General features: G+C 44.2%; 2 long non-coding RNA genes across 4 annotated transcripts in view; one reads left to right on the forward strand and one right to left on the reverse strand.

Moving 5' to 3' along the window:
* On the forward strand, positions 1-20,893 carry LOC123386527. The gene is made up of 4 exons (XR_006600527.1): positions 1-670; positions 13,878-13,976; positions 15,015-15,177; positions 20,755-20,893. It is a non-coding gene; the product is annotated as an uncharacterized LOC123386527 (long non-coding RNA).
* LOC109501449 overlaps positions 2,885-25,864 on the reverse strand; it is a 24,595-nt gene continuing 1,615 nt past the window's right edge. The window contains exons 2-4 of one of the 3 annotated variants that reach the window (XR_006600530.1): positions 20,721-20,938; positions 4,774-4,855; positions 2,885-3,136 (exon numbers count right to left, since the gene is read on the reverse strand). This is a non-coding gene — a long non-coding RNA (uncharacterized LOC109501449). The other 2 variants (XR_006600529.1, XR_006600528.1) reach the window with 2 other exon arrangements.

Genomic DNA, 25,864 nt, shown 5'->3' on the forward strand with positions numbered 1-25,864 from the left:
TCTGCACATCCTCTCTTTGTCTATTTCGCTGCCTCTTGCTTCCACCCTGGGAAGTGCACACAGAATGCCAGTCACGGAGTGGGAGCAAGTGTGAGTTTGGTACTTAGGGCCAGCTCGGGGAATCCCCAGGTGAGGTTTTCCTAGCTCTTGGCCAGACTTCCTGCTGGAGCCTCGAAGGCAATTGGCAAGATCAGTGTCACTTTAAGATCAGTGTCTCTGATATTCTCATCTCCCTCTCTCCCAATCTCCCTTCTCGGACTCACAGAATTCGTACGTTTATGCTCTGGGTTGTGTGGGAGAGAAGGCCTTCTCTAGCAGTGTCCTGCACAAATTGGGGAAGCCAGGCGCTCACTTGGTCTCCCTTTTTTTTCTCACGGGAGGAATACCAGCTTTCTTTTTTTTTCTCTAAAGTGTGCCACCTTCTGGGAGGAATAATGCTTGCAACGTTCCTCCCACCCACTCCAAGGCATCCAAACTCTTCTGGGTTGTTTTTTGTTTTTTCGCGCTGGAATTTTCCTCCATAAACCTGAACTTTCACGAAGGCCCTCTTGTCTGCAAATATCTGCCCAAGTCTGTGTTTTCCAGGCACCACGAGCAAAAGGGGTTGGATCTGGTTCACAGGATCCTGCTGGTTCCACTGGGGTCTATCTGCCGATTATCCAGTTCACAGGTGAGTAAGGCTTCTCCTAAATCACTTGGCATATGGTGCTAGATAACGCAGGCTCCCACGGAAGCACTTTCGTTCCTGGATAGATGCCCAATTTTAGATGTTGAGAGAGGGCAAATGAGGAATGTCTTACGCTGCTGTGATGTTGCTCTTTTATGATGTAAATTGATTTTCTTAATTTCATATTTGTTGGCTGACCAAACGTCTATCACACAAATTTCTACCTTTGCCAGAAGAAGAATTTAGCCACATTTACAATATATATTATCTATCTATCTATCTATCTATATATTTAGGTCACGATAATTTCAATTGTAGCTCAGCCTTAGTACTTACTTCATCATACATAGTGTTGATATTAGTTATACAGCACCCACTTTAAACTTCATATTAAATACAGTCATTAACCCCAGTGAACAATTCGCACTTCTAGTCATTTCATACGACGTCTTTATCCTTTCTGAGATCCTTAGGTTTTTTTTTTTTTTTCAACATTTATTTATTTTTGAGACAGAGAGACAGAGCATGAACAGGGGAGGGGCAGAGAGAGAGGAAGATACAGAATCTGAAACAGGCTCCAGGCTCTGAGCGGTCAGCACAGAGCCCGATGCGGGGCTCGAACTCACGGACCGTGAGATCATGACCTGAGCCGAAGTCGGACGCTTAACCGACCGAGCCACCCAGGCGTCCCTCTGAGATCCTTAGTTTTAATCATCCGTTAGTTGGCTGGGCTTATTCATCAAGTTGTTTATTTTTCGAGCGATATATGCTATATTTATCATATTCAATAAGTTCTTAATGTTAAGTTTTGGTTTTAATTTGCATGACAACTCAATGGATATAAGAACTTGCCTCTTTCGCTGTTTTTCTCAGACAGCGTAGACATTATTCTTCTATTTCCCGCCATCGATGGGCCTGCGGCAAAGTCTAGGGTGGGGTTCACATTCTGCATTGTAAGCAACAGACTTTTTCTTTGTACCGAAAAATAAGAAACTTTACCCAGACTGCTTTATTTATTTATTCAATGCTCAGATTTAGTTGTCTTCTTATTTCAATGAAGTTTTCTTCTACTAATGCTTAGCCGTTTTCCATTGTGGGCCAGTCTTCAGGAACACCGATTCTGTGCATGTCAGAACTACTCACTCTTTCTTAACATTTTCTCATTGCTTTGATTTGGTTCACAGAGTCACTTTGACATCATGATATCTCTAACGTAGTTTTCCTTTATGAGATGTCAGAAGGCATTCTTATCTTTCTGATAAGAATATCAGAGGTATTTTTCACCTCCCTTTTCTGTGCTGACTGCCTCCAGCTCATGTTTCGTCTCTCTGTTGTGTCTTTACGCTCTCCATTTTTCCTGTTAGAGGAGTTCTTTTTCCAGTCTGAGTTGTCCATAATTCCTTCCAGTATGAAAAAGTATTTCTATGCAATTACCTAATTTCTCCCGAAACATGGCTTCTCATACAAAGTGTTCACCTGCTTTTCTATGCTAATTTTAGCGGGGGCAGCAATAAAACAAGGTGGAGAGGGTGTCTATGCATGGATCCCCTGGAATTTCTTTCTGGAGATTGTTCATGTTGTATGGGGCAGCTTTTTAAGCCAGTCATTTGTTCAAGGATAGTTTTGGAAGGGATGGGTATAATAATATAGATGATCCGGAAATTTCCAATTTTATACCAGGGATGGTATGAAACCATCAAAAGATTTTAGTGAAGAGGGAAATCATATAGACACACATTAAGAACAGTGCAAGCAGAATTTGTGTGGAATAGAGAAGGAAAAAACATATAAGTAAATATGATACCATTTTGAAACAACTGATAGGGAAAAAAAATCCATTGTTTGTCTCTAAATACCTATGGAGAGCTCTTAAAATCAACTCATTTTCCAAACTTTTCAACCACCCCCCCCACCATTTTCTGATGGTATTCAAATGGTCTTCACCTCCAGACCTCTGAGTGAATTCTTTTATTTTATTCCAACTAGTTATTTCATTGAGATATACTGGACATACCCAAGTGATTTCTTTAACACTTAATGTCTCATTTGTGAGAAAAGTATTTTAAGTATTAATAATAATACTATTCGAATTTGGAAACTTTGGCAGTCCATAACCTACATTTAATCCTCTCCTAACCCACTTCACATTTTCTATTTCTTGACTCCTCTTTGATGGGTTTTTTGGTTTCGTTGTTGTTTAACAAATCACCTCCAAAATTTAGCCTCTTAAAACAACAAACATTTATTATATTGCAGTCTTTCTAGATCAAGAGCCTGAGTGTCCCTCAGTGAGATGCTCGGCCTGAGAGTTTCCCAAGATGTTGGACAGGGAGACAGGGCATGTCAGGGTTCAACTGGAGGACGTTCTGTTTCCAACCTCATTCACATGGCTGCTAGCTGGCTTCCGATCTTCAATGCCTTTTGGCTGTAGATATCAGTTGTTTGACATGTGGATCTCTCCATAGGGTCCTAAGGAATAAAGAGGAAGAAAGTTTATGGCACACAGAATTCAGTTTTTTGTAGCCTAATGTCAAAAGTGACATTCCATCATTTTGTTGTATTATATGCATTAGAAGTTACTTAACAGGTCCAGCCCGCGCTCCTGCGCGCAAAATACATTCACCCTCCCAAAAGCCCCAAACATCTAATCCCACTAAAATATCAGCTCCTAGTGTGGAATCTTACCAGATAAATCAGGTTCATAGGTGGATGTTTCTTTGGACATAGTTCTTTAAGTGCAGTTTCTCTAGGTATACAGACCTGAGAAATTAAGGAAACAAGCTTCCCATAAACAAAATGTACACTGTCATACGAATGAGGAGAAATGGATTTTTGTCCACACTGTTTATCTTTGGGTCTTTAAGGTCTCAAAAATTTTAAGATCCTCGGCCTCTTGCCAATTGTTTTCTAGAAAGGTTGTGTCAATTAAATTCCATGCTGATTAAGCATAACAGTGCCGCTTCTCATTCTTAACATCCCCAAGAACTTTCCTTTCATTTCTCTAATATTTGCCAGTTTAATAGGTGAAAATGGTACTCACTTATTTGGTACTTTATTTTAGTCATTTTGTTGTCATAGGGATCATTCATTCATACTTTTAGCTTGAATGTACCTTAGTAGAGTGTAAAGGATTAAGCCTAGTTGTAGTTCAGACCCACAGAACTGTGCCTGATTTAGGTTTCACTTAGTAGTTGCAACATACTAGGTCTTTCAACTGTCAGTTTGTATAAACCCTAGAATCACATTGCGAGGATTCACGCCCTCCCCTTCCTGTTTACTTATTTTGTTGCCTTGGACGAGATATAGTAATCTTTTCAGACCTATTTCTTACTACGATGAGAAGATTTCTTAGTACAACCAGTACAATCGGGAGATAAGGGTGCTTTGTGGAGACTGAGACCACATGTGTAATGGGTTTAAGAAAGTTTCTGGGGGGCGCCTGGGTGGCTCGGTCGGTTGAACGTCCGACTTCGGCTCAGGTCACGATCTCACAGTTCTTGGGTTCGAGCCCCGCGTCGGGCTCTGTGCTGACGGCTCAAAGCCTGGAGCCTGCTTCGGATTCTGTGTCTCCCTCTCTCTCTGCCCCTTCCCCGCTCATGCTCTGTCTCTCTCTGTCTCTCAAAAATGAATAAACGTTAAAAAAAAATTAAAAAAAAAAGTTTCTGGCTGGTGGTAGGCTCACTCCTCTGTTGGCCTAATATCTGTTGCCTATGCTAAGTTACAGTCTCTACAAAAATAAACACACACACACACACACACACACACACACAAGTTATCCATAAAAGTACATATAACATCCTTTGATCATTCAAAAAAAGTCATGGAAAAGGGTGTTATTGTTATCTTTTAAGTAATTTGTGAAGTAGGGAGGAAAGTCATTGTGTATATCGGATTTTTAATCTGCAAAGGCTTCTTTGCAGTTTTGCACAGGAAGCACTAAACTTTATCACAGGGTGTAGCCCTGATCTGCACAGTCAACAACACAGTTATTGGTGCATCAAATTAAATAATGTGGATTTACGCACTTGGCAGGTAGCTTTAACTTTCTTACTTCGGTATACAACTATGCAAAACTCAGGTTACAAGGAGGGACGCGGATTGCTTACCTAACAAAGATTTCAGAGTCTGTTTCAGACTTCGTTAAAGCCCAAGAAGTTTTTCTCTTTAAAACCACACTTCTTTCTGAGCCTGGCAATGGGGAAAGAGGGAAAGAGCAACTGAATGGTTTTGAAGGTGACGGAGACAGACGTGGGAAGCGACTTTCTCACTGGGTGAGGAGTCTATACGGAAAGTGAGTTAAGGGAGGAGAGATGGTTGGCGGTTATGGGTACTCCCCCCCCCTGCCTCTGGGCTCTCTGGGACGTGCATAAAGGGAAATTTACTTCAAGAGTATGTGGAAGGAATTAGAGGTTTATGGAATGGCATTCGTGGTGTTAAGAACAAAACAACAGGTCCAAAATGGAGTCACTTGTGTTAAGCTCCACATTACCGAAAAGACTTAATTATAATTTCAGCTTTCCCAGAAATGGCATCTTAAGCCAGGCAATCAGAAATCGCCTGATCAGTGCTAGCGAGGTTATTTGCCCGATAGACCCCTGCCATCCCCTAAAGGAAGGTAACTTTGTGAAGATCGACCTAACTTTTTTTCCTAATACAACTTCCTCGATGCTACTCTCTTCTTTTATCTTGTAGAGTCTTTCATTTTTCTAAAACTCTTCAAAGCTTCCTTCCGTCTGCTAGACCGGATGCTGCTGACTCGAATCCATTTTTGTTCAAATAAACCCTCAGCATTTTAAATATGTTTCAGTTTACCTTTCAACAATGGGGTGGTATCTCCAGGGAGCCAGTCATAGGAGGAGGTCGGAGTTTTAGAGGTCAGGGTATGTCCACTTAAAAACCTACGTCCACATAGTAACAGATGAAAATAAGTTCCCATATGCCAACTTTCCCCTCCCTTCCCATTTTCCCCTCTTACTGACATCTTGCATTAGCGTGGTGCATTTGTTGCCAAAAAAAATCCATACTTTCCATTAAGGCTGTCTCTATTTATATATTCTCTGTGTTTTGACAAATCTATAAGAACATGTCCAGCATTACAGTATCAGTCAGAATAGTTTTCACTGCCCTGAAAATCCCGTGGGCTCTGCCTCTTTATCCCTCCCTTCTCTTACCCCTCAGCCTTGTGAATCACAGATCTTTTCACTGTCTCCATAGTTCTGCCTTTTCCAGGATGCCAAATTGTTGGGGTTTTATAGTATGTAGCCTTGTCAGATCGTCTTCTTTCACTTAGCAACATGCATTACAGTTTCTTTTAGGTCTTTTCTTGACTTAAGGACCCCCCCCCTTTCTTCTTTAAGTCCCTAGATAATATGCCATTGTTTGGATGTTCCACACTGCTTATCCATCCATCTATTGACAGACATGGTGGCTGTGGGACAGACAAACAAGCTGCTACAAACAAGCTTGGGCAGGGGCACCTGGGAGGCTCAGTCGGTTAAGCGTCCGACTTCAGCTCAGGTCACGATCTCTCGGGCCGTGAGTTCGAGCCCCGCATCCGGCTCTGGGCTGATGGCTCAGAGCCTGGAGCCTGCTTCCGATTCTGTGTCTCCCTCTCTCTCTGCGCCCCCCCCCCCCCGTTCATGCTCTGTCTCTCTCTGTCTCAAAAATAAATAAAATGTTAAAAAATTTTTTTCAAACAAGCTTGGGCAGGTATTTCATGGACATCGGTTTTCAACTCCATTTTCAACTCATTTGTGAAATGCCCAGAGAATGAAACTCATTTGTGAAATGCCGAGGTCTGGATCCTAAGATAAGCATATTTAGTTTCTTAAGAAACTGCTGCCTTTCACAGTCGAGTGCTTTGTTATTATCATCACCTGCTGAAACTTCTAAAATGTATCAGAAATTAAAACAGTCCACGGAGGGGAAAAATGTTGAAACTAAGACTGATTTCCTCAGTTACTGTCTTGTTTTAATAGAAACACGTGTCATTGCTGCTCCAACTGGACAAATCTCACTGTGGACCATCGTCAGCTTTGAAATCTAATCCCTCCCCCCTCAAGAAAATCCAAGAGAGGGTGATGGGGACAGACTGAACCCAAAGAGGCAGAGCCCTGTGGCCATCTTTGCTAGGCCAGGCCACGCCCACGATGTCGAGTCCGGAGCAGACTTTTCCCCTGCAGTGAGTGGCCCAGCAGGGCATGGCAGGGGCCCTGGGAGGAGCTCCGTCCCCGCTCAGGACAAGGGTAAAGGCGTCCCCACAGTTGTCCGCCAGGACCCCAAACAGCAGGTCGAGCGGCCCAGCTGAGTGTGGCAAGGAGCCAGTGAACCGCTTTGGCTTCCTGTTTACAGGCTTGCGCGGCTCCGTTCTTCCTCTTTGTCTATTTCAAAACTCGTGGCAGCGAATAGAAACGCAAGGAGGTGAAACTGAGAGTAAGAACCCGACCAGGTGGCCGTCAGGCCCCGTTCGTGGTTTGGGCGGCTGCCGGCGCCACCTGGCACGGCCCTGGACAGGCCTGTGCGGCCTAGAAGCTGGGGCGCGGAGCGCAGGGCTTCTGCCGACGCCAAGGCAAGGCCTGCCGAGGTGGGCAGCCCTGAGACTCCTCCGTCCCCGCTTTTCCTCTTTCTCCGGAGTTCCCAGAGAGTGAAGGAGGAACCAGCATCGGGAGCCAAAAAAAGGCGGAAGAAGAAAAGGCCGCCCGGGTTTCGCCCAGGGTGTGACCTCCGAGGGCCTTCCTAGTCTGGTGAACATGCCCTGGCCAGGCCACTTGAAAAAATCTGACCTAAGACCCCCACCCCAGACGTCCTGAGCCCCTGACCTATTCTGTTCATCAGAGTTTGCAGAACTTAGGGGCGGGGGGGCGAGTAATGGAGTCCCTGGGACAGACCCCCATGGGCTGAGGCATAAGGACTTTTGGAAAGGCCGCAGGGGGAAACAAGTATTTAGTGTTCCAGCTCAGGGTCCCTGCGCTTCTTATTTCTCAGTATCGTCCTCCCCCCCACTCGTCCCCAACTCCTTGGCCTTCCTGGGTGGAAAATCGGTGAAAGTTTCTCCTCTCAAGAAGCGTTGGTATTTTAAGTGGAAGGTAGAGATCCACTTGGAACTGGTCCCTGTCTCCTTTTCCACGAACACAAACACCCTAACTTTTGGGGGGAGACTTGTTTTTAAAGTGGGTCTTGGGGCGCCTGGGTGGCTCAGTCGGTTAAGCGTCCGACTTCAGCCAGGTCACGATCTCGCGGTCCGGGAGTTCGAGCCCCGCGTGGGGCTCTGGGCTGATGGCTCAGAGCCTGGAGCCTGCTTCCAATTCTGTGTCTCCCTCTCTCTCTGCCCCTCCCCCGTTCATGCTCTGTCTCTCTCTGTCTCAAAAATAAATAGACATTAAAAAAATAAAAAAATAATAATAAAGTGGGTCTGGGTGTCCTCAAGCCCCTCGTGGCAGAGCAGGGGTGTGTTTAAAAAAAAAAAAAGGGTTCCTTTATCAGGCAGCTTATCTGTGCCACTGTTTTCCTAACGTATTGCTCTTGGCTTTGCCATGGTTTTCAGGATACGAGATAATCATGACCTTTTGAGATATCCTTCTCTTGACTAGACACCACCCACCTTGCCTGACTCATTCTGGAAAATCTGTCCAGACCTCTCTTGCAGATGTCAAAGGTGCTTGCCCCCCTCCTCCCCCCCCCCCCCACTTCAGAGTATGCAAAACTTTCCTTTCTCAAGCCACAACAGTAAACATTCTACAAATATTTGGTGATTGGATAAGAAATGACCAGTTGCAACTTGCTTTTAAATCCTTTTTAGCGACTCTGTGCCTTTTGATTGGAGAATTAAAGTAATTACTGATAAGTAAGGGCTTGCTAACACCATCCTGCTGTTTTCTGTTTTTGGAGTTCTGTGTTCCTTTCTTTGTCTTTCGTTGCCTTTCTTTGTAGGTGCTTGATTTTCTCTAGGGGTGTGCAGTGGATTTGGTCTGTTTATGCTTGATGAATTTACCGTGGGTTTGGGTCTGTGGTTACCACGAGGGTTACATAACATGTGTTGCAGATAAAACAGAGCGTTTTATGCTGAAAACTTGGCGCGCTCACATAAACTTTACCCTTTTACTTACCCCTCAATGGTTTGTGTTCTCAGTGTCATAATTTATTTCTTTTTATGATGTGGGTCCGTGAAAACAGTCTCGTAACTATAGTTATTTCTTAACAGTTTTGCCCATTAAGCCTTTATGCTAAAGCCATGGTTACATAGCACCATACTCCATATTTGAATATTCTGCACTTGACTATGTATATTCACTGTATATGTCTTTACCAGGATGTTTTACAATTTCATGTTTTCTTGTTACTAATTAGCATCATTTTGTTTCATCCCGAGGAACTCTTTTTTTCAGCATTTCTTGTGAGGTAGGTCCAGTGGTGATGAATACCCCCAGTTTATCATGGTTTGGGCAAGTCTTTATCTCTCCTTCATTCCTGAAAGACAAATTTGCCCTGTAAAGTAATTTTGGTTTGCAGTTTTTTTCTTTTGCACTTCAAATATGTCATCGCAGTCTCTCCTGGCTCGCAAGGTGTTTGCTGAGAAATCTAATAACGTTACGGGGGTTACTTTATCTGTGAAAAACTCATTTTCTCTTGCTCCTTTAAAGATTCTCTCTTTGTGATTTTATACCGTTTTGTTATTTGGTGGTTTGGAGAAGATTGTTTTAGGTTGAAAGTGTGGGGTGACTTTTTTTTTTATTTTTATTTTTTTTTTTATTTTTCGGACAGAGAGAGGCAGAGCATGAACGGGGGAGGGGCAGAGAGAGAGGGAGACACAGAATCGGAAACAGGCTCCAGGCTCCGAGCCATCAGCCCAGAGCCTGATGCGGGGCTCGAACTCACGGACCGCGAGATCGTGACCTGGCTGAAGTCGGACGCTTAACCGACTGCGCCACCCAGGCGCCCCAATGTGTGGGGTGACTTAATAGCTTCGTGAACTTGGATATCTAAATTCCTCCCCATATTTGGGGAAGTTCTCAGATGTTCTTTCTTTAAACAAACTTTCTGGGGTGCCTGGGTGGCTCAGTCGGTTAAGCGTCCGACTTCGGCTCAGGTCATGATCTCACGGTCCGTGAGTTCGAGCCCCATGTCGGGCTCTGTGCTGACAGCTCAGAGCCTGGAGCCTGTTTCGGATTCTGTGTCTCCCTCTCTCTCTGACCCTCCCCTGTTCATGCTCTGTCTCTCTCTGTCTCAAAAATAAATAAACATTAAAAAAAAATTTTTTTAAATAAAAATTAAAAAAAACATAAACAAACTTTCTGTTCCTTTTGCCCTCTCTTCTCCTTTGGAGGGTCCGGCAATGCACAGATTATTTCTTTGCATGATATCCTATAATTCATATAGGCTTTCTTCACTCTTTTTTTTATTATTTTTCATTTTGCTTCTCTGGCCATATGATTTTAATAGACCTGTATTGTAGTTCACTACTCCTGCTTGTTGTAGTCTCCTGTTGAAGCTCTCTCTGAGTTCTTTAGTGCAGGCATTGTAGTCTTGGACTCTAGGATTTCTGCTTGACTTATTATAATGTTTTCTATTCCTTTGCTGAACATCTCGTTTTGTCTATGCACTGTTTTTTGAATTTTCTTTAGTTGTTTATCTGTGTTTTCTTAGAGTTCACTGGATTTCTTTAGGAGGATTCTTCTGAATCCCTTGTCAGACAGTCCATAGATCTCCATTTCTTTAGGGTCCATCATTGAAATTTTATCAGTTTCCTTTGGGGATGGTGTCATGTTTCCTTGCTTATTCATGATTACTGTGGCCTTGTATTGGTGTCTGTACATTTGAGGATATAGGCACCTCTCCAGTCTTCACAAACTAGTGTTGGAAGGCCAGCCTTTCACTACTCAGCTTGTCCAGAGATTCGGGTGGGCAGTCTAGTGTTCTCCAGGGGTGGGCTTGCTATTGGAGTCCTTGGGTGACCTGATGCTGAAAATGGTTGTATGTCTGGACCAGCTGTATTCACCCTGATGTTGAGCCCTAGTGGGACCTTGGGTTCATAGGTGTTGCTCCCATGGAGCTAGGGTTTATGGGTATTGATTGGGAACCTGAGTTCATAGGAGTCACCCAGAGCCATGGGAGCCAGCTGGAGCTACCTGGGGCCATAGGAGCCTGGTAGGTGATGGAGTGGATCAGGGGCCCGAACTCATGAGAACAGTGAAAGATACCTGGAGTTATGGGGGCTCCCTGTGGCCACTGAGCCACTAGGGGCTACTGGAGCTAGCTGGCATAAAGGTGGGCCAGGAGCCTCATTTCCCAGGGGCCCTCTGTGAGGCCGGGGCCAGTGAAGCTGCCTAGAGCGTGTAGCCTGCCTGGGGTCACTGGAACTGGAAGGTTCCAGAGTGAACCAGGGTCTGTTCTCATGGGAGCGTTGTAGAACCTGGTGCCATGGGAGCTGCCTAGGGCCACGGGTGCTTCCCTGCCTGAGTCAAGGATTCCGCGTGGGGCTGCTGGAGCCACATGGGGATGCTGGGGCTGCCAGATTCCCGGATGCAATGAGGGCCTGGATTCTTGGGAGCCTGCAGGGAACCCTGCCTTGGCAGCTGCCTGGAGCCGTGGATGGTGTCTGGGACCTCTGGATCAGGCAGGCGCTGGATGAGCTGGTTTCATGATTCGTGGGAGCCTGCAGGGGAGTCACAGGAGTGGCTTTGGGGCCGCTGGAGACAGCAGGTGCCTGGATGAAACGACGCCTGGGTTTCCGGGACCCTGCCCGGATCCTGGTCACTGGAGCTGGCTGGCACTGGTGGGGAGGAGGCCCTAGGTTAGTGGGAACCTGCAGGGAGCCGCTTAGACCTTCTGTGACTCAAGCTGCCATGGTTCAGTTTGAAACCCTGGAAGAACTGGTAAAAAAATGTTTTTGGATCATGCTGTTTGTTGAATACTTCGCCCTCTGAGAGGGGTAGACTGCATAGGATTAAGGCTGAAGGATAAGGAAGAACCCTATTCCAGCAGACTTGGGGGCCTGGGTGCGTATTAGTCCCTAACATTTATTGTGTTCTCTTCCTGGATCCCTGTGAGATATTTTAGATCAACTCTTTCATGTAATCTGCATAATTAGCCTACAAGACTAGCTCTGTCGCTCCCACTGTATGAAGAAGTATGGGGATCCTATAGTTTGTCATCTAAATATCATCTTAATCATCTTCATCTAAATATCATCTTCATCATCTTCATTTAAGAAGTGAAAATGACCAGAGGGTTCTGTAGCACAACAGGCATAAACTGGGACTTCCCTGAGCTGGGATTTTTTTGGTCAGTTTCACAAAAGTAAGCTGGAATCAGAGACATTGAATGAGTTAAGCTCAAAATTGGGAAGTCAAACCCCAAAGTCCGTGCTTCTCCTTATTACCATGCTACCACCCAGAAAGAGAGAAGGGAGGCCCAAGAGCAATGTGGCAGAAGATAACACAAGCACTTACTTCCTGTAAGTAGAATTTCCTTTTAGAAGAGAATTTCTTGTAAAGACAAAAAGCCCTTCTGACCTTCAGATAGGCCTTAGCAGAGAATCATCCCATCACACTTGGAAATGTACAGACCACACTGAATATAGCGTCTGGTATATTTTGAGCTTTCTTTTCTTTCTCCTGGGATTATGTATGAGCATTGTATTTGTGGGAAAAATTTAATCTCATGGAACACGTACTGCACAATGGGATAAGATATATAAATTCTTTTTGCGCTCTTCCATTTATTAAATTAGTTTGATAAGCAATGAGAAAAACGACAAACTGGCCTGCGACTGGCCTTTAAAAAGTGTTAACACATTTAGGGGCGCCTGGGTGGCGCAGTCGGTTGGGCGTCCGACTTCAGCCAGGTCACGATCTCGCGGTCCGGGAGTTCGAGCCCCGCATCGGGCTCTGGGCTGATGGCTCGGAGCCTGGAGCCTGTTTCCGATTCTGTGTCTCCCTCTCTCTCTGCCCCTCCCCCGTTCATGCTCTGTCTCTCTCTGTCCCAAAAATAAATAAAAAACGTTGAAAAAAAAATTAAAAAAAAAAATAAAAAGTGTTAACACATTCAAAATTCTCTCATTGTCCGTTACAATTATATAGGAGAATTTGAAAAGTGCTGAAACTCTTTACTTTGTTCTCTGTATGTTAAAAACTTAGAAACACTGAGAAGTGCTTTTTGCACTTTAATTCTTGGTGTTTATGTCTTAAATTACAGGGTGCTACATAAATATTATACCTATAAACCAATAGCACTCTTTTTTTTTTTTTTTTCCTCAACGTTTATTTATTTTTGGGACAGAGAGAGACAGAGCATGAACAGGGGAGGGGCAGAGAGAGAGGGAGACACAGAATCAGAAACAGGCTCCACGCTCTGAGCCATCAGCCCAGAGCCCGACGCGGGGCTCGAACTCACGGACCGCGAGATCGTGACCTGGCTGAAGTCGGACGCTCAATCGACTGCGCCACCCAGGCGCCCCACCAATAGCACTCTTTATTTTACCCTTTCTTGGCTTAAAATTCTGCTTTTATCCCAGAGTAAATCACACAGAGTTAATTTCTCGAACGCTTTAAGCACTCAGCGCCCAATGTCAAGGCTGTTTCTATACTATTGAGTTTTAAAAAAACAAAATGTTAAAAATCCTTATAGCGTTAGCTACACGGGACTGATGAATCCCCAAAAGAACAAATAAGAATTGACACTGCAATTTTCCCTTATTCCATTTCTCCTCCTTTGTTGGTGTATCTGTCAATTTCTTCTTGTAATTCCATGAAATTCTTATTATATATCCTTTAAGGCTATGTTATTAGCTGCATGCAAATAAATTTCATTCAGGGATTAAATCTTTTTTCCCAGTGAGTAGTAACTTTGTTTCACCCTGAATATGATGCTTTTTGCCATACAATCTGTTATAGATCAGGGTTTCCAAGAGGCACGAACTCCCATCTAGTTCACGTCTGTGTCCTCGGAGACTGGCAGTGTGTCTCACATATAGCACATGTTCGATAAACTGGTCTGTGGACATGCCTTCATTATTATAAGACTCCGTCTTACTTGCGTGGTTTCTGTGAACTTTTTGACGAAGACAGGTACATTTCTCCAGACGTCTGGAGAGTAAAAAACAGAACAAAGCAAAAAACCCCAAGACTTTACGTTGACAAACTGTGTGTGACTGACTCACAGATGAAATTTGAGTCAAAGCGTGGCCCTAACCTGGTGTTCTTTTACAAACTAGGTTCCGAGGCATATATCTAAAGCACAGATTCCATTTCTCAACCGGCTGTGACCTTGATCCATGACCAAGCCCCTTGAGCAGAATGTTTTCATATGAACAGTAAGTATAAGAAGAGCGGTTTCACTGCCTAGTGACAAGGTTCAAATGAGATAACATGAAAGTCTTTGCCAGCATGTGAAGCTCCTAGTAAATGTTAAAATATGTTGTTCTTGGGGCGCCTGGGTGGCGCAGTCGGTTAGGCGTCTGACTTCAGCCAGGTCACGATCTCGCCGTCCGTGAGTTCGAGCCCCGCGTCAGGCTCTGGGCTGATGGCTCAGAGCCTGGAGCCTGTTTCAGATTCTGTGTCTCCCTCTCTCTCTGCCCCTCCCCCATTCATGCTCTGTCTCTCTCTGTCCCAAAAATAAACGTTGAAAAAAAAAATTAAAAAAAAATATGTTGTTCTTCCATTATAGCTCTATGGAAATAAAAATAAAGTACCAGCAATAGCTCTGCTACCAGTGTGGGGAGTTCAAAGTGACGTTAAGTTCATCGTCAGTCTTCTGCTCCTCCCAGCAGGAAGTCAGTGAGCTGTTTAAGTCAATTGCTGATACTTCTGTGGAAATCATGATTAGTTGAATTAATTATTCAAAGCGCATGTGTGAAACATGTCCTTATAAGAACAAGCTTGCAAAAGTACACGGTTTATAACAGAAAAAGTCTAGGTAATTTGGGACTTACCCAGTTTCCTAATTTAAATACATTCTGATTCATTCTTGACATTGTGACCAGAGAGATCATTTCAATACAGATAGGATCAGGTCACGTTCTTGCATGAAATCTTTCTATAATTCCTCCTCTGCTCTCAGTGTGCAACCCAAACTCCTAACAGTAGCTAAGGCCACATGATAGAATTATGTCACTGTTTCCTTTCAATCTTTAAAATGCCTGCGCCCCATCTCCCCGACCTTGTTACCAAAAAATAAATAAATAAAAGAAATCGTACCCTAAATACATTTCCGGCTACCGGATAGCTCCGGACTGGTGGAAGCATTCCAGAATGTGCAGTAGTCAAGCCAGAGCTCCGTGGTGTTCACGTCCACTGGAAACGACAACAGGAGTCGCCCACTAACGCACGGTCTCTTTATTCTGTGGTTTCAGAGACCCTTGGTAAACTGTGGTCTGGAAGTAGACGATTGTCCTGACATAACATCAGAAGGTCAGCAGTAGCCTATCACTCCATCTCCCTGCCTGCCTACATCATCCACCTCAGTTCATCCCATCACATAGGCATTTTATCGTCTCAACCATCACACGAGGAAGGGTGAGTATAAGAAAAGCAGATCAATTGAAAGAGAGACCGCATCAGCATAACTTTTATTATAGTGTGTTGTTCCAATTCCAATTGTTCTCTTTTCTTATTGTTAGTGCTTATCTCTTGCTGTGCATAGTTTGTAAGTTAACCTCTGTCGTAGGGGTGTGTGTGTGTGTGTGTGTGTGCCCAGTACTATCTGCAGTTGCAGGCATCCACTGGGGATCTTAGAACGTGTTCCCTGTGGATACGGTGGGGGGGGGGGCGGGGACTGCTGCATTGCTTTTTTAGCAACTTGAGAAGCATTCAGGGCGCAGCCGTCTAGGAGTAATTGGGATTATAGTCGCGTCAGCAGCTGGGGTTCCATAGACCTGAATTCTGGCGTAGACGATGGAGAGAGACTGAAGGAGTGGATCAACTGGGGGTGTGGTTTATGTGTAGAGAGCTGCAACCATAGAGGAGTTTCGTCAACTCATCCTTAGTCTTCATTTAATCGTGGCCTTTCGCGGAGATACTTTCTGAGTTTCTCCACATGCTTGTGTTCCCAAAGCTGTTACTTCCCCAACAGAAACCTCATTACACTGTGTTTCTGTTACTTACCCAGTTTTCTTATTTCCCAATAACAGTGTTGCAGCATGCAAGGAGAAGTCACAGTGACTTCTTGCTTATGTTCTCATTGCTTTGTGCGGTCCCTGACGGCAGTAATTCAATTAAGTTAATTAATATTTTGGGGTACATATTGTGGTTTCCTTCAGTTTCGTGATCACAATAAAAAGGGAAAAGATTACATTTTTTCCTAAATATTTATTTATTTAAATCCAAGTTAGTTTACACTATATGTTAACTATATGTGTTGATTTCGGGGATAGAATTTGGTGATTTATCACTTATAGAATCAACATATATAACTATATGTGTTGATTTCGGGGATAGAATTTGGTGATTTATCACTTACACAGAACACCCAGTGCTCATCCCAACAAGTGCCCTCCTTCATGCCCATCATTCCCCCCCACCCAATACACCTCCAGCAACCCTTAGCTTGTTGTCTGTATTTAAGAGTCTCTTATGGTTTGTCTCCTTCTCTGTTTTTATCTTATTTTTGCTTCCCTTCTCCTATGTTCATCTGTTTTGTTTCTTAAATTCCACATGTGAGTAAAATAATATGATATTTGTTTTTCTCTGCCTAACTTACTTCACTTAGCATCGTCAATCCTAATTTCATCCACGTTGTTGCAAATGTTAAGATTTCATTCTTTTTGATTGCCGAGTAATATTCCATTGTGTATATATCCGACCTCTTCTTTATCCATTCATCAGTCGATGGACATTTGGGCTCTTTACATAATTTGGCTATTGTTGATAGCACTGCTATAAACGTTGGGGTGCATGTTCCCCTTCAAATCAGCAGTTTTGTATCCTTCAGATAAATACCCAGTAATGCAATTGCTGGGTCATAGGGTAGTTCTATTTTTAATTTTTTGAGGAACCTCTATATTGTTTTCCAGAGTGGCTGCACCAGCTTGCATTTCCACCAGCTGTGCAAAAGGGTTCTGCTTTCTCCACATGCTCACCAACATACGCTGTTCATTTTAGCCATTCTGACAGATATGAGGTGGTATCTCATTGTGGTTTTGACTAATATTTCCCTGATGATGAGTGATGTTGAGCATCTTTTCATGTGTCCCTTAGCCATCCGGATGTCTTCTTTGGAAAAGAGTCTATTCATGTCTTTTGCCCATTTCTTCACTGGATTATTTGTTTTTTGGGTGTTGAGTTTGACAAGTCCTTTATAGATTTTGGATACTAACGCTTTATCACCTATGTCATTTGCAAATATCTTCTCCCATTTCGTCGGTTGCCTTTTAATTGTGCTGATTGTTTGCTGTGCAGAAGCTTTTAATCTTGATGAGGTCCCATAGTTCATTTTGGCTTTAGTTTCTCTTTCCTCTGGAGATACATCAAGTAAGAAGTTGCTATGGCTGAGATCAAAGAAGTTGTTGCCTATTTTCTTCTCTAGGATTTTGATGGTTTCCCTTCTTACATTTAGGTCTTTCATCCATTTTGAGTTTATTTTTATGTATGGTGTAGGAAAGTGCTCCAGATTCATTCTTCTGCATGTCACTGTCCAGTTTACCCAACACCATTTGCTAAAGAGACTGTCTCTTTTCCATTGGGTATTCTTTCTTGCTTTGTCAAAGATTAGTTAGCCATATGTATGTGGGTCCATTTCTGGGTTTTCTCTTCTGTTCCCTTGATCTATTCTATGCATCTGTTTCTGTGTCAGTACCATACTGCCTTGATGATTACAGCTTTGTAATATAGATTGAAGTCTGGAATTGTGATGCCTCCCACTTTGGTTTTCTTTTTCAACATTACTTCAGCTATTTGGGGTCTTTTCTGGTTCCACACAAATTTTAGGATTGTTTGTTCTAGCTCTGTGAAGAATGCTGGTGTTCTTTGGTAGGGATTGCATTGAATATGTAGATTGCTTTGGGTCGGATCAACATTTCAACAATATTTGTTTTTCCAACCCATGAGAATAGAATGTTTTTCCATTTTTCTGTGTCTTCTTCAATTTCATTCATAAGCCTTCTATAGTTTTCAGTGCATAGATATTTCACCTCTTTGGCTAGGCTTATTCCTAGGTATCTTATGGTTTTTGGTTCATTTATAAATGGGATCTATTCCTTGATTTCTCTTTCTGCTGCTTGCTGGGGCGCCTGGGTGGCGCAGTCGGTTAAGCGTCCGACTTCAGCCAGGTCATGATCTCGCGGTCCGGGAGTTGGAGCCCCGCGACAGGCTCTGGGCTGATGGCTCGGAGCCTGGAGCCTGTGTCCGATTCTGTGTCTCCCTCTCTCTCTGCCCCTCCCCCGTTCATGCTCTGTCTCTCTCTGTCCCAAAAATAAATAAAAAACGTTGAAAAAAAATTAAAAAAAAGAAATGCAATAGATTTTTGTGTGTTGATTTTATATCCTGTGACTTTTAAAAGATTAAAAACAAAACAAAAAAAATCTAAGGAAGCTAGATTTTAGGTGTCTTTCAGTGTCCTTGTTGAAAGAAGCTTGATAGAGAAAAAAAGGGAAAGGAAAGAAAAAAAGAAAAAATTAAAAAAATTTAAAAAATGTATAATAAAATAGAATATAAAATGAAATCGGATAAAACTTTTTAAAAAAATAAAAAATAAAATAAAAGGAAATACATTTTTCTCTTTCTGTGTCCAAGAGAAAGAAAGAAGGAAAGAAAAAAGAAAACAATTTAAGCAAAAACAGAAGCAAAGAGAATGAACAAATAAATGAACCAGCAAACAGAATGAAACCCAAATGAAGTTACATCCTGTTTCCCCTAGAACTGAAACTATGAAGCATTCTATAGTCCGTACGCTAAGCAGGTGGAGGGACTGTGCTGGTCTTCTGGGGGATGTGCTTGGATTAATGGTATAATGGCTCCTTTCTCCACTAAGTGTTGCTGCTTAACTTACTGCGGTGGATCTGTGTGCGTGTGAGAGGTGAAAATGGCTTCACCCATCTCCTTAGTCTCTGGGGGAAGGAACTTCTTGCTCTCACTGACCTGCATTCAAGCACCTCCCCTTTGGCTCAGGCCTCCGTCTACTCCCCACCTCTACCCTGTCCATGTCCAAGCTGTTTGCCTGTCAGGTGGCAGTTCACTCCAGAGCTTTATCTCAGATGGGGTTGTGTTCCAAACCCCACACTTCAGAGATCCCCGTGGCTTGGACCCCCACTGACTCTCTGGGGGAGGGTCTCGCCGAGCAATGGCTTGCCCCAGAAAATGTTCTTATGATCACGTAGTAGCAGAGGTTCAGAGATGCCAAGTCACAACCCACAGCCCGATGCCAGGTTTCGCCGCACTCTGGTTTCTGCGTCCCAATACCAGCAAACGTGGCTGCTTTCCAGGGTCCGCTGGGACCTTTGACTGTAGGGGGGCAAAGGCCCTCCAAGCAGGGGAATTGCTTCTCTCGGGCATACAGACCCCTGCTGCTTGCTCCTGGGAATTCACCCTAGTTCCTCACCAGAGCACCGCCAGTCACTAACCTTTGAAACTTCAGACTCTGCACTCCACTGTTTATAGAATCCTGGTGGTATTGAATCCCTCTCCTTTCTCCCCATCGATGATTTTGGGGAAAAGATTTCTTATTTAGTCCCCCGCGAGCGTTTTCACTCTTTCTCTCCTGCTACTTTCAGGGGGAGTCCTTTTCTTGCGCAATCCCAGTGCGCCACAATTCCCCCCTTTCTCTTTCTCTCTGTCCTCTCTCTGTGAAAGTGGCTCCCTACTTTTTGTGGCTTTTCTCTCCCCCAGTTCACCTGTCTACACCAGGTACCTGCTGAGTTCTGGGGCTCAAGTTATACGGATTGTTGGCGTTAATCCTCAGATCAATTTCCTAGGTGTTGAGACTGGTTTGGTACTGATCTAGCTGCGTTTCAGGGACAAAGACAAGCTCAGCGTCTCCAAGCTGCTCTGCCATATTAACTCACCATCTGTTTATTTTTTTATTATTATTTTTTTTTAAATTTTGTTTTTCAACGTTTATTTATTTTTGGGACAGAGAGAGACAGAGCATGAACAGGGGAGGGGCAGAGAGAGAGGGAGACACAGAAACGGAAACAGGCTCCAGGCTCCGAGCCATCAGCCCAGAGCCCGACGCGGGGCTCGAACTCACGGACCGTGAGATCGTGACCTGGCTGAAGTCGGACGCTTAACCGACTGCCCCACCCAGGCGTCCCCCATCTGTTTATTTTTGAGAGAGAGAGAGAGTGGGGAGGAGGAGCAGAGAGAGAGAGAGAGAGAGAGAGAGAGAAAGAATCCCAAGCAAGCTCCACAGTGTCAGTGCAGAGCCTGATTGGGGCTCGATCTCATGAACCGTGAGATCACGATCGAAGCCCAAACCAAGAGTCGGACACTGAGCCACTAGGCACCCCAGAAAATCGGATTCTTTCAGCATTCCCGTTAGGTCTAAGATTGGACTTCTGTGTCTCTCAGAATACAATGTAATAACCAGAGAGACCACTGAGACCTCAAGAGCAGGAATAACCACAGAATAGGTGGAGAGCAAGACGTGGGAAGACACAAAGTAATAAAAATGGAAAAGGAGAGAAGGACAAAGGAAGTGAACTTGGATAAGATTTATCACAACAGGAATTCAGATAGAAAATGTGGGTGGGGCCATAACTTCTGGTAGGACAGGCTGGGCTAGCATTATCTCTCCGTGATCCCCATCTGAAAATCACACCAGGGATAGGCAGGCGAGAATTTTTAAAGATGGTGAGATGAAAGGGAGCTGGTTTGGTATCCTAGAACTGGAGAACTAACACGGTGGCAGGGCACCTTGTATGCCCTTCCCACTGTACCTAAAAGAAGTCAACTACAGCTTGGTATTTCCTGGCCCCCAACCTAACAGTAAAAGACAACCCAGGTAGATTCTTCTTTTGCACTGATTGATGGCTTCCCACTAACACTACCAGGCAAGTCCAGCAGGGCTAGTGAAAGGGATCTACTGGGATCCCCACTGTCAGTAAGCAGCTGAAGAAAGCACTCACCCTTCCAGACCTGAGACTCTCCTCTCCCGTGCAGAGACACCACAAGGCCAGGAACGCCAACAGGGGTGAACACATGCTAACGAGCACACTGTCCAGGCAGTTTTCTTCATTTCTGTGGCTGAAGGCTCCCTTCTTCCAGCTGGATGCACCAGGTTGGGCGGGTTGAGAACGCTCCTTCTGCCCCCCTCCTGCAGCACCAGGAGAGACCACGGGAGCCCCTGTGGTACCAGATAAACCAAGACCAAAATAACCCTGACTCTGAAAATTTTCACTGGAACCACAGAACCCAAAAGTGGGCCGGAGTGCGCATGCTACATCTAAAGAAGCTGACTCCCTACTAAAATAAGGACGTATAGCTCCCAGAGTCTCCAAACGTAATGGTCAAAGTAGAGAATCATGTTCCTTGGTATTGACCCGAAGAAGCTGGAATCTTACATCCGCATAAAAACCTGCACAAGGATGTCAGCAGCCTTATTCATAATTGCCAAAATTGGGAAGCAATCAAGATGTCCTTCAGTGGCTGAATGGTTAAGCAAACTACGGAACATTCAGACAAGGCAGTATTATTCACAGCTATGAAGAAATAAGCTATCAGTGCATGAAAATACTTGGAGGAAACTTAAATGCGCATTACTAAGTGAAAGAAATCAATTTGAAAAAGTTTATGATCCCAACTATACGACTTTCTGGAAAAAGCAAAACTATGGAGACAATAAAAAGGTCAGTGGTTATGGTAGTGGGGGGCTAGAAGGTGATAAATTAGCAGAGCAAAGAGGTGTGCCCTATTATTGTGGTTGAGATGTGTTTGCCTTCAGTCTAGTTGTCTGCAGTGGCTCTCTTGGCCTGTTATAGGCAGGGTTTGGTCTCCATGATGTTAAAGGGCCAGTCTTAGGCCACCTTGGGCTTGAGTTGGGTCAGACCAGATAGACGCCCGGCCTCAGCCCACTGCTGGGGCTAGAGTCTTACGTGTGTGGTTATCTTACCCTCTCCCCAGGACAAGTCACTTTGGCGTGGTGCTGGCCATTGTTGGGGATGAGACCTGCATCCACTTTAGAGGGACTCTGCTGAATGAGGATGGTTGGAGGGTGTAGTCTGCAGGAGAATGTGGGGGCAGGGTGCACCGTTAGCAAAGCTAGGTGGAGAGTCTTTGGGCTGATTCCCACAGGTGTCCATGTATCTAGGCTAGTGGGCCGAGGAGAGAGATGGCACCAGCCAGATGGCACTTCTTAGAGAAGTGTCCCAAAGACATCTGCCCCTCCTGTACATGCTCTGAGGCCAGGAAATAAGTCTACCTTACTGCATACCCCATATGCTATGCTTTTCAAACTGCTGCCCTTATGCTATAGCTGGGTAGATGGGCTTGTTTCTTAGGCTTTTTTTTTTTTAAGGGTTGGAGCTCAGTTTCTCTGTCACCCTCAAGCTCCGTCAGAACCAAACCTGCTAACTGTTAGAGTTTCCGGTGTTAAGCCCTGCTGATTATAAAAACGTGTGAAGTTAAGCCCCTGTGATTTTCAAAGGCAGACATGATGGGGATTCATCTTCTCAGTGCAAGTCCCCCTTGTCTGGGGTCCCCGGCGTGGGTCTCTTCCTCTCCCTTCTCCATGCCTATGGTGTACCTCCCTATTGCGATGAGCCTTGCAGCTTAGTTTGGTTCCCAACCTGTCTCCAGGCCATCTTTCCAGTTTTGATGTGGCCTCCTCTCTATGATTAAGAGTGGAGAGGGGCGCCTGGGGGGCTCAGTCAGTTGTGCATCCAACTTCGGCTCAGGTCATGATCTTGCAGTCCGTGAGTTCGAGCCCCACGTCAGGCTCTGTGCTGACAGCTCAGAGCCTGGAGCCTGCTTCTGATTCTGTGTCTCCCTCTCTCTCTGTCCTTCCCCTGCTCACATTCTGTCTCTCTCTCTCTCTTTCTCTCTCTCAAAAATAAATAAACATAAAAAAATTAAAAAGAGTGGAGAGTCTGTTCAGCAAGTCTTGGGGTCATTTTCTAGGTTAGTTACACTGATGTGTGTGTTATTTAGGTGTACCAATGGGACCAGGTGAGCTCAGGATTCTCCTACTCCACCAGTCTTTCTGGAAGTCACAATATTTTCATTTTTTTTAATGTTTATTTTTTTTTTGAGACAGAGACAGAGCATGAGAGGGGGAGGGGTAGAGAGCGAGGGGGAGACACAGAATCCGAAGCAGGCTCCAGGCTCTGAGCTGTCAGCACAGGGCCCGACGTGGGGCTCGAACTCATAAGCCGCAAGGTCATGGCCTGAGCCTGAAGTTGGACGCGTAACCGACTGGAAGTCACAATATTTTAAACTCTGATGCTCATTAAACCCCGGTCTTTGTTCTTAGTGACCCCCGGAAGTTTCAGGTATGCCAAGCTCCATCAGAATTAGCATCTTCTTGGCCTCATTAGCTTTCTGAGGCAGGCAAGTTAGACATTGATGGTAACATGTCAAAGCGAGCCGGCAAAGTGGTCATGTGATTTGTGTGGTCCAACTCCTTTTAATGGAAAGCTGACGTGGGGCTTGATCCCACAAATCATGAGACCGTGACCTGAGCTGAAACCAAGAATCTGAGGCTTAACCAACAGAGTCACCCAGGTGTGCCTAAAAACGTGTAAGTAAAAAAAAAAAAAAATGAAAGCTATATTGGACGAGACAAAAACTACACCACCTCTTTTATGCACAAAGGGTCAGGGCCTGCTACGTAATTTGCATGGTCACGTGCAAAATAAAAGCTTGGAGTGTCTTGTTTAGATATTAGTAATAAGTTGAAGGCATTGAAGGTAGCATATTAAACTGAGTACAAAGCCCCTTTGAGCATGGAGATCGGCTCCTGGACAGACTGGATGTCCATGTACCTGGTCCTGCACAGAATCATTTTTCTCCCCAGTTACAATTCATCATTAACTGCTCATATTCAGTGTTTTTGCTTCTTGAAGAGGGTGCCTTCTTTACTGAGCTACTTAGCAATAGTCGCTTTGTCTGGATGGCTTCCCTCATTTTTCTCAGATTCTTTTCATGATGCACTAGGATGAAACGCACCATTTCTCTTACCCCCCACCCCCCGGCTTTTTCTAATATTTATTTTTGAGAGGGAGGTGGGAAGGGTAGAGAGAGAGGGAGACAGAGAATCCAAAGCAGGTTCCAGGCTCTGAGCTGTCGGCACAGAGCTCGACACAGGGCTTGAACTCACAAACCATGAGATCGTGACCTGAGCTGAAGTTGGACGCTCAACTGACTGAGCCACCCAGGCGCCCCCCGCCCCCCCTGCCCTTGACTCTTACCCTTGAAGAAACATTGATGTTCAGAATATTTTAACCCAGGCATGAGCCAATCAGAGTAATCTCTGGCCAGTGGTCCACTTGGGGGAAATGGCTTTATCTGAACCCGGCAGAAAAAAGGTTGTCGGTATTCTCCAGACCAAAGCTTCATCAGGAAGATTTTTAGATACTAAAGTTCATAATGTTTCCTGAAGCAGGCATAAATTAATAGTTATTGGATACTAAGTATTAAGCTGAGGTTTATTGGACACCTTTACCTAAATCATAGATTTCGTTTTTCAGAGCAAGCCTGTCACCATATAGATCTTGCGGGCGAGAGAATTTAGTTAATGTGCTGTAATAATTTGTGAAATAATGAATTACCACACATTGTGGTTTAAAAACAATATGAATTATTATCTTATAGTTATGGAGGTCAGAGTTTCAAAATGGATCTTAATAGGCAGAAGTCAGGGTGTTGGCAGAGCTCTGTTCTCTTTGGAACTCTGGGGGAGAATCGATTTCCTTGCTGTTTGCAGCTTCTAGAAGCCACTTGCATTCATTGGCTTGTGGCCTCTTGCTTCATCTTCAAAGATGGCAGCACAGCTCCTTCAAGCCTTTCTCTGGGTGGCGCTGCCACCTTCCTCGAACAAAGATCCCCATGTGATTAAATTGAGCCACCCACATATTCCAGAATAATTCTCCATCTTAACAGTCTTCATTTTTTAAAAATTTTTTAATTTTTCAAAAATTTAATTATTTAAATTCAAGTTAGTTAACATATAATGTTGTATTGGTTTCAAGGGTAGAACCCAGCGGTTCATCACTTCCATATAAAACCCAGTGCTCATCCCAACAAGTGCTCTCCTTAATACCCATCACCCATTTAGGCCATTCCCCATGCACCTTCCCTCCAGCAAGTCTAGGTTTATTCTCTATAGTTAAGTCTCTTATGGTTTGCTTCCCTCTTTTTTCCACTTCCCCTATGTTCACTTATTTTGTTTCATAAGTTCCACATATGAGTGAAATCATATGATGTTTGTCTTTCTCTGACTGGCTCATTTTGCTTAGCATAATACCTTCTAGTTCTATCCACATTGTTGCAAATGGCAAGATTTCATTCTTTTTGACCACCGAGTAATATTTCATTGTATATATGGACCACATTTCTGGATTCTTAACCACATCTTCAAAGACCTTTTTTGTTTTTTAATTTAGTTTTATTTTTTTAAATGTTTATTTATTTTTGAGAGAGAGACAGAGTGCCAGCAGGGGAGGGGCAGAGAAAGAGGGAGACACAGAATCTGAAACAGGCTTCAGGCTCTGAGCTGTCAGCACAGAACCCGATGTGGGGCTTGAACCCACGAACTGTGAGATCATGACCTGAGCTGCAGTCAGATGCTTAACTGATTGAGCCACCCAGGTGCCTCAACTTTCTTTATTTTCAATAAAAAATTTATTTAGAGGGAGAGAGAGCGTGAATAAAGCAGAGGGGCAGAGGGAGAGAGAGAGAGAGAGAGAGAGAGAGAGAGAGAGAGAGAGAGAATCTCAAGCAGGCTCCATGCTCAACATGGAGACCCATGAGGGCCACGATCCCATAGCCTTGGATCATGAGCTGAACTGAAGTCAAAAGTTGGGTGCTTAATTGACTGAGCCATCCAGGCACCCCTCTTAAAGACATTTTAAATTTTTTTTCCATGTAAGGTAACATATCCACAGGCTTGGGGATTAGGACGGGGAATCTTTGAGGGGCCAATATTCTGCCTACCATATACACGTAAAGTTAAACAACTACCAGGCTATAAGACTTGTGTTTGAGTTGAGAGTATTTTGCTCCAAAGGCCATGTCTTTCACACAATCTTGTATGTTTCCTCACATTGAATACATC

This window comes from Felis catus, chromosome B4 (genome assembly GCF_018350175.1).
Source record: "Felis catus isolate Fca126 chromosome B4, F.catus_Fca126_mat1.0, whole genome shotgun sequence".
Taxonomy (NCBI): domain Eukaryota; kingdom Metazoa; phylum Chordata; class Mammalia; order Carnivora; family Felidae; genus Felis; species Felis catus.